This window comes from Saccoglossus kowalevskii, chromosome 12 (assembly GCF_978046115.1).
Source record: "Saccoglossus kowalevskii chromosome 12, keSacKowa6.1, whole genome shotgun sequence".
Classification (NCBI taxonomy): Eukaryota; Metazoa; Hemichordata; class Enteropneusta; family Harrimaniidae; genus Saccoglossus; species Saccoglossus kowalevskii.
The window spans coordinates 22,938,357-22,947,190 of record NC_140652.1 but is presented as its reverse complement, the minus strand read 5'-3'; the positions used below and the strand labels follow the sequence as shown (position 1 = coordinate 22,947,190).

General features: G+C 34.8%; 1 protein-coding gene across 1 annotated transcript in view; it reads left to right on the top strand.

Moving 5' to 3' along the window:
• The first annotated feature begins 374 nt into the window (after positions 1-374).
• The window catches only part of LOC100313647 (liver X-like nuclear receptor), a 56,273-nt gene continuing 47,813 nt past the window's right edge, over positions 375-8,834 (top strand). Inside the window, 1 exon segment of the mRNA NM_001168107.1 lies at positions 375-403. The gene's annotated coding sequence lies outside the window, so the exon portion shown is untranslated.

Sequence of the window (8,834 nt, the reverse complement as noted above, 5' to 3'; positions counted from 1 at the left end):
AAATAAGAACTAATTACATACTATAAAACAGGAAAAACGAAACAAAAAAACAAACAAAAACTGGATTTTATTTCAATCATATATGTTTTTCTAGATATATTTATAACAAAGTTGTGATAGTCGGAGCTTTACCGCTTGGTCTTTGTCGGCGCTGGTGAAACAATCAAGGATATCTGTAAGAGCTCCGAAAATTCAAAACCGCAATCGTGCGTGTGTTTGTTGTCTGTTCGTTTTAAATTACCAGGTGAGAAGACCCGTTTCGCGACTCCTGCGTGTTGGTGTTTCGAATGACAAAACTTTTGGCATCTCGTGATTCGCGTGATCTCGCGAATTGCGAAGTTAAGCAGGAAATGGAAAATGGCGATGGCGGGACTGGGAGTTGAACTTTCCGTCGTAGTACACTGTAAGTCTGCTCTCGGTTTTTAACGTATTTATTACAATATTATTCTGGAGTACCCAATATTGGCAATACATATATAAGATTACAATTGTATTTGATTATATATTTCGTAATAATGTCCCAAAATTTCGCTTAATTTGCAGTTTATTTCAGTGTTTATGTGTTGACGTAGTTTTTTAAGGTCATCTCATTGACGTTACGTGACCTTCTTTACCCAATTAAAGTAACTCCCCCTTTTTACCGTTTTCACTTTCCGTACCGATGAAAAAACGTTAAATGTATCTGTTATTACCTAGACAATAAGAGAAAATGTATTAATTTAATTTTAATGTATATATTAGCAGAATATTGTCCGTCTGTCGTATTCAAGGTCGTTGTGTTTGCATGCGAGATCGATGGTGTTTTATGTGCGCTTTCATGGTCGGTAAAAAAACTCCTGTACTGTTTTCATACCATTATTCGTTCCACCCGGCCACTTTAAGACGTCAAAACCTCTTTGACTCGATGCGTTGAATGTGTGTGTGTGCCCCGTTACTGTAAGCCGCAACATATTTGCGGTGGAGTCTGCAGTTCTTCGTTTTTGGTGTCAATAAACTGCCGTTTATTAACACTGCGTCAGTGTTAATGAACGGGAGGTCATCGGAGCTGTCGTCGTTTTAAAATTCGAACGCCATAAAATAAACACACCAACCAAGCGCCATTTTATCACACTTTTTAACGTTTTCTCTGATTTTCGTGGTGATTTGAGTATCTTCCCGCAATGTATCGCGCATTTGATAATGTTTATTTGATATTTTAGAGTTTTAGATCGTCTAGTAAATTTGACGAATCAGACATTTTCAATAGAAAACCTTGAAGTGAGGTGACAGAGGTCATGGCCTGAATTTTCTGAATACATGTACAAACTAAAAACTGCTATATTTAAATTATATTTGCATTGCATTTTACATTTTATCAAAGATTGTGGTAGTTGATTTAAAATGAATAAACTTGCATAATTTTAGATGTATTTTACAAAGGTTCTAACAGTCAGCAGAAAATAAGCTGCATACTATTAATTTTGTGGTCAGCAGATTTTTAGCCAGCCACCTGCCTGTCATTTTAGACATTTCATTTGAAAAGCAAAATATTTACAAACCTTTCCAATTTTCATTGAAAAATCTAAAATAACCAAAAATAATCAACAAAAAGTGGCTGTAGTTTATTATACAGAGACATTTTATTTTCTGGTTATAAGCATGGTGGTCTGATGCAACCACAACCAACAGTTCTTTTTTTTAGCTCCGCTGTCGACTTTGTCGAGCAGAGCTTATCATATGAGTAATTGTTCGTCCGGCGTCCGTGTCAATGTTTTACTTTTTCGACTTCTTCTTGAAAACTACAAGCCTGAATGTTTTGATACTTGGTGTATATGTACCTTGGGTAGACCTCTCTCAGATTTGTTCATTTCATGATGATATCTTCAATTCTCTAATTTTGGTGAATATTTTTGTCATATTTGGTAAAAAGTGATATTTTCGACTTCTTGTTAAAAACTGCAAGTCCAATTGCTTTGATATTACATATATAAGTACTACATGTGGACCTCTCTCAGATTTGTTCATTTTGTAATGATATCTTTAATTCTCTGTCTCTGTTAAGTTTCTGTCATTCGGGCAAAAAATTCATGTGTTTTGTTTACTGTTTTCTTTCTTGAATAGTCTTTATTGCATGATGTGGCCTTTTTGCAGTTAACCAAATTTAGTGCAAATATTTTTTGTATTTGAGTAGCAAGCACCACAGTCGCCATGCCAAATTGAAATTATAATCTCATTTGTTCATACTTTCAATAAAATGGGGTAAAACTTAATACAGAAAATGGGAAATAAATTTTGTGCTTGATTCATCACACTACTTTCAAACCTGGGTTGACTCATTTGGTGTTTTACAAATGTGAAATGCACCATGTTATTCTGGAAAGGAGGTTGGGGAAATGTATATTATTTTTATCTTCATTTTTTTTACTGCCCGCCGCATAACAAATCCAAGTTGCATTTTCGTGGGAGTATCATGTTCAAAGTACCGAAGATGAGATGAGAAACAAGGTTATACATGGAATAAAATTTGATTTCATTTCTTCTCTCCGATCAATGATCTCACTTACAATTCTTTGAGAATCACACAAATCTAATGGAAACAAAAAATTATTTTATTATTTTTTTTCGCCCTCCTCAAAAAAAATTGCCTTATAAAAACTCAAGAAACATGGAATAAAAAAAGTCTGACGTTATCTTTCAATTCATGTGTCACACATATGTGAATAGCATGATTGTACAAGTGGGTGTAAAAATTGACCAATTGTTGTTATAACAATACTGTTAGTTGAATTGAACACAGTGTCTTGGTATGAACTGAGATTGTGAAAATGTGTGCTTAGATTTAAGACATGCATGTAAAGTCGCGGTTAGTCCATTTTTGGCGTAAAGTGTTTTTAATTACGATCTACTCCAGACATGTGTGAGTGTAGAGTAGTGGTTCCTACACTGTTCCCATAATCTGGGATTGAATACCACCAATTCTTCAATGAATGAGAGCTTAAAGCCACTGGCTAAGATTCTTTCTTTAAAGGAATTGTTGCTCATGTCTGCACTGCTTAGAGATTACCTTTTTGCCACTAGAGCTATTATATAATTTGAGAGAATTTGTAAATATGCAATTTCTTGACTGCTGAATTATTTTACCATTTTCACGGTCTCACAAAATGCGATTTAAGAAATTCAACATATTGATTAGACTATTGCATTCATACACAGGAGAGAACAACAGTTACAAAATGTAGCGTGGACTGATGAATCATCCAAACCTGTTAAAAATATGCAAATCTTCAGTCATTTTAACTATGATTACTTAGTACAGTAACCAGGAAAGTACTATATGTGTTAATGCTATTGTTAAAAAACAATAACAATGCAAATTCAGAAAGTGCTGCTGCAGAATTAGAGGAACAATTTTTTTCGTGAGAATAATGCCTCTGGATGTGCTCATGTTGATTGTCATGTCCGAAATGTCATACTGAAATGAATAGTTATGAATATAAATAGTAAATCTTCCAAATGGACATTGAATACAATGGTGTTTAGGCACTTATCCTGACTTTAGAATTCATGCATGATTCGGTAACCCGAATTAATGGTCTAATCTGAGTCAGATTTAGCTCGTACATGCTTCTTAGCCCGTGCTAAGCGCTCGCTCATATTCACTCGGCACAGGCTAACGTTTTGACCTCTAGTCCATGCTAATGAGTGTTCGCGAACATAACTACAGTCAATCAATTTGATGTTGATGAGAATTATTTTGTTCAAATCTGTTTAAACCGACCTTAATAAAGTGAATCTCATGCTGCAATCAGCTGCCACCATCAAGACTAAGTTAAGCCAATTGTTTACTATAGTCAAAACACAATCTGCCAGGCATTTTGTGAAATAGTTTGCCAACTTGCTGCTGCCCACGCCATGCACTGACGATGGTAACATTGAATAATGCAATCGTTATTGTCACAGGCAATTATTGATTACGTCTCATCGTCATTACAAATACAAGAAGATTCATGATAGTTCATCAGTTCTTCTTCAATCAATTTTTTATCTGCCAATTTTTCATTAAAATTCGCTAAGATCTCCGGAAACAACAGCGTTCCAACTAGACGTCAGTTTCAATCTTGTGTATGCGCAGTTCGTCTATTGCTACAGAACATGCTCCGAATATTACCAAATGCTCAAGATTAGCATAACCATTGTTAAGAAGGTGCTAAAAGCTAACAAGAACATTGTTTGTGAACAAATATTGACAAACGATCATATAGTAAAGCTAAATCAATAGCGTTGTAGCTCCTTCCGTTAGTACCTTCCATGATATGAAGTATGCATTACAAAGTATATTTCAGTTTTGCTAAATAAATTTCCTATAATACTCTCACCTGTTTGCAAAGTGGCTAGCCAAGTTGGAAGCTGGCTCAGAAGAACAGTGTAGTATTTAACCCTGTGAGCAGATCCTTTGTCAGCATTCACAAAATAGTTACGTACATCTGGGCATATTAATTAGGTAATTTGCATATCATTAACCCTTTGAATGCTGAAGTCAACCTTTGTCACCTTGTACAAAATAGTTCAGTGTGACATCTGTGCATATTAACTTGGTAATTTGCATATCATTAATCCTTTGAGTGCTGAAGTCAACCTTTGTCACCTTGTACAAAATAGTTCAGTGTGACATCTGGGCATATTAATTAACCTGGTAATTTGAGATCATCAACCCTTTGAGCGCCAAAGTTTTGTCACAAAATAAATTCCAATTTTTAATGTATTTTGACCGAGACCTGTAGGCAGTATGAAAATAAGTCCAGTCAGTCCAAATTAACAACAAAATTATACTAGTAGTTAAATACCTAAAAACGTGAAAAATTTAACATGAACAAATGTGTTGTTCAAAGGGTTAACCACCAGGTAAAATTACGTTATCATTAGCGGGAGCCAAGAAAATAGGTACTATTAAGGATGGACATGGTCTCCTATTATAAAAAAATGTGTACATTTTAATTAAAAAACACTTACAAATTCCATCAAATAAAAATCAATGGTACTGTTTTCTCAGAAACAATGACAGTGTTATTTCCTATAGCATTAAACCCTACTTTGGCGGCCATATTGGAATTTTCCTATGGAATTGAACCCTATTTTTGCAGCCATATTGGAATTTTCCTATAGCATTAAACCCTACTTTGGCGGCCATATTGGAATTTTCCTATAGCATTAAGCCATACTTTTTCAGCCATATTGGAATTTTCCTATAGCATTAAACCATACTTTTGCAGTCATATTGGAATTTTCCTATAGCATTAAACCATACTTTTGCAGCCATATTGGAATTTTCCTATAGCATTAAACCCTACTTTGGAAGCCATATTGGAATTTTCCTATAGCATTAAACCTTACTTTTGCAGTCATATTGGAATTTTCCTATAGCATTAAACCATACTTTTGCAGCCATATTGGAATTTTCCTATAGCATTAAACCCTACTTTGGAAGCCATATTGGAATTTTCCTATAGCATTAAACCTTACTTTGGCAGCCATTTTGAATTGGAAAATTGAAAGAATGCATATAAAGCTCATAATGCAACAACTCGTTCCGGCACCCAATGTTTTTTCTTTGGAATTTAAAACTGCCAATTGCAAAGAGTAAGAGTTCTGGAAATACCCGTCTCAAAAGTGTAATAGCCATGAACATTTTAAATCACAGATTTGGCTGATTGTCTGCTTCCACATATATAACTTGTGAACTGTATAGAATCTTTTCAATCAAGAGTACATTTCTTTTCATTCAAAGCATATAGTCCTCAAATTAGCATGCTGTCAGTGTTATTCTGAACAGGATCTGGTCTGTTAATAAGGAATTTTAACTCATCCCAGGAAAAATTGGAAAATTATACATTGTTGTTGTTTACGTTTATAAGGTTATTCAATGCCACAACATTAAATTAAATAATGTGTCTTTGAATACAAACATTGCAACAGAAAACATTTTATCATTCTATCTCAATTCCCTGGTACATGTATGCAAAATATTCGACAACAAAAATGTGTGAAAAAAAGTGACACTGAAACCCTTTTTTGTGTAATTGTGAGGAATTTGTAATCAACTATCCACAAATAAAAAGGTTTAAAAAGAAAACTGTTTGCTGCATTCTTGATGAATTCATGTACATTTTGTATTGTGTAGAATTACTGGCAGTAAAGACTATGACAGCCATCAGCAGATTGCTATCCGCATTTTCTCAAGTGCCACAGTTAATATACTCCTGAAGTGTTTTCACAGCAACATGTTGGCCAGCAATTGAAATAATAAACAATAGACCATTTTCTATTCGCTGCGAGATGCAAGAAATCAAATGTGAAAAGTACAAATAAAGATCAGAGCAATGTAGTAGCATCGAAACATTTTGGGATTTGACATATGCATAACTATTTTTTGGTATTTCCTTGCTTTATAATGCCATAAGTTACAGCTGTCATAATTTTCATTCTACCATATTAGAAAATGCGAATTCCAAATATGGAATGATTACGCATGTAAGCGTCCTCTAATGATAAAAACAAACACTCAGAAAGTACACCAAGCATCGACTTCCGCTGCTCGTTGATTGATACTCCAGCTGCACTGTCTTCGTGCATACTTTGAGGTACATGTATTCTCATAATACAAATATTTGATGATGGACAATTTTGATGAAATAAAGATATATTGATTCCTCTCTGAAAAATGCATGTGGCGAAATTTCAACATTCAAAATATATTTTTATCAGGTGTTCAAACTTCTGTTTTCACACATTACACAAGATCTTGCAGTATATAAAAAATCGCCCAGTGCAGTAAACTACAAAATGAGGGCATTTTACAAGTTTTAGGAGGAATAAACATAAAAAATGTCACATACATGTAATTATAACTACAATGTAACAGCAACATTTTCCGGAATATTTTCATCATAAAGGGGTTTTTATTGTTTTCCCCCCTTGTATTGTACCTTGCGCAATGCCCGTTTCAAATAAAACTTTGCAAAGTTTTAAGCTAGTTACCCCAAAATGGAATGTCAATGATATTACCGTACTCGACCGCGTTAGCGCCCATGCCTGGGCAAGCGCCCCCCCCCCCCACTTTTGCGCAATTTTTATATTTGGGGTCACATTCGGCAAAGCGCCCACCCCTTCAAAATGCAACTAATTTAAAACTTGGTCTTGCGTAACGAATCTTGGTAATCGTTTTTATATGATACAGCGTGGATATCGATCGCTGTGAACATGTTGTGAATGCGTAGAACACGGTAACCGTGCGTTAACTATGCTTCGACAATGACCTGTTAATACAAGTAAAATGCGGTAAATATTTCATGCCATATTCAGTTTACCTCTCAAAAATGGCTAGTTACTAGTTTTTTGGAAAAACCATGTCGTTTATTCGCTGAAATCAACTCCAACAGATCGTACTTCGACATCGATAATTCACTTCTGCATTGCGTTACCGGAAAGTCTTCAGGAATTTCCAAAGAATTGCGTCAGTACAACACAGCATTGTGATTGGTTAATAACCAACTTGACCCATTAGGTCAAAGGACGTCGCTGCAGGTGAAATCTGCAAATGCATCATGGCGGAAAGTGATTTTCTTCGAGAGTTTGCGTACTATCCAACACCTTCGTCAGTGGAGATAATATGACAATTTTGACTTTGACTGTGTTCCAACAGACTCGAATGTTTTTAATTTCGTAAATTCTGGTGGTACGTAATTAATATTGTAATAAAATGTGCATATTTTTTGTGATCATTTCTGTTTCTTCGTTGTGAAAATCAATGACGTGATCTGTCACTTGATGAATCAAATTTTTCATTTGCCCTCTTTTTCGAGGGGGGTGCTCGGGTCAGCGCCCACCCCTAAAAATCGTGATTTTCTAAGTTGAGGCCCCTGGGCGCTAACGCGGTCGAGTACGGTAAAGTGGATTGTTGTTTGTAAACTTCTAACAGGGCTAGAAATTGACAATACAGTAGCTTAATTAATTAATTACTCACTATTATCGTTGTACTACAAGCTTTTCAACATGTTTGAGAAATAAATGATCATTTAAAGCTAGTCTTCAGTATCACAACTGTGGTTGTTCTAAAAAGTACCACTGTTGCATCAGTAAACTCATAGTTGCTGCTAACATAGAAAGTAAAGTAAGCAAGCAACACTGAATAAACGGCATGGTAAATACCGTAAAATCTGTATTAGTAGCCACATCCCTAATAGAAGTCGCACCATTCATTTTTGAATAATTGAGAACCAAAAATTCATCATTTCTCATATGCGTAGATGCTCTAATAGAAGCCGCATCCCCTCGGTTGCATTGTACCATTTTAACGGAAGTCGTTGTTTCTAATACAGATTTTACAGTACTACATCAAATCAATGTGAACTTATTCTTAGTCACTGTTGCATCATTATGTGTTCAATGTGAGTCCCATGTGACATATACAATGCATGCTTGAGCTTTTTTTTTATACAATAGACGTAGGCATTTAATACGAGCCATGGAAACTTACATTTGTATAGCAGTACATGTGTTATTCTTATCTGGTCAAGTCAATGTAAAAGTACATGGAACAAGCAGGACACGTGTTAAACAAAATTCAAAAATGTGGAAACTGCTGATAAAAATTAGTTCCTGTTTTGTCATACTGTGGAATACTTTATTTTCGCTGAAAAGGCTTTTTGGGCGTTTTGCTTGGAATTTATTTTCACTGATTTTTGATGAGTTTAATGTGAAATTTTCCCAGAATCATCCCTTCAGCGAAAATAAATTCCAAGCAAAAATAAAGTATTCTACAGTACTTTATTTTTTATAAAAAATTCTTTTTTTTTTTA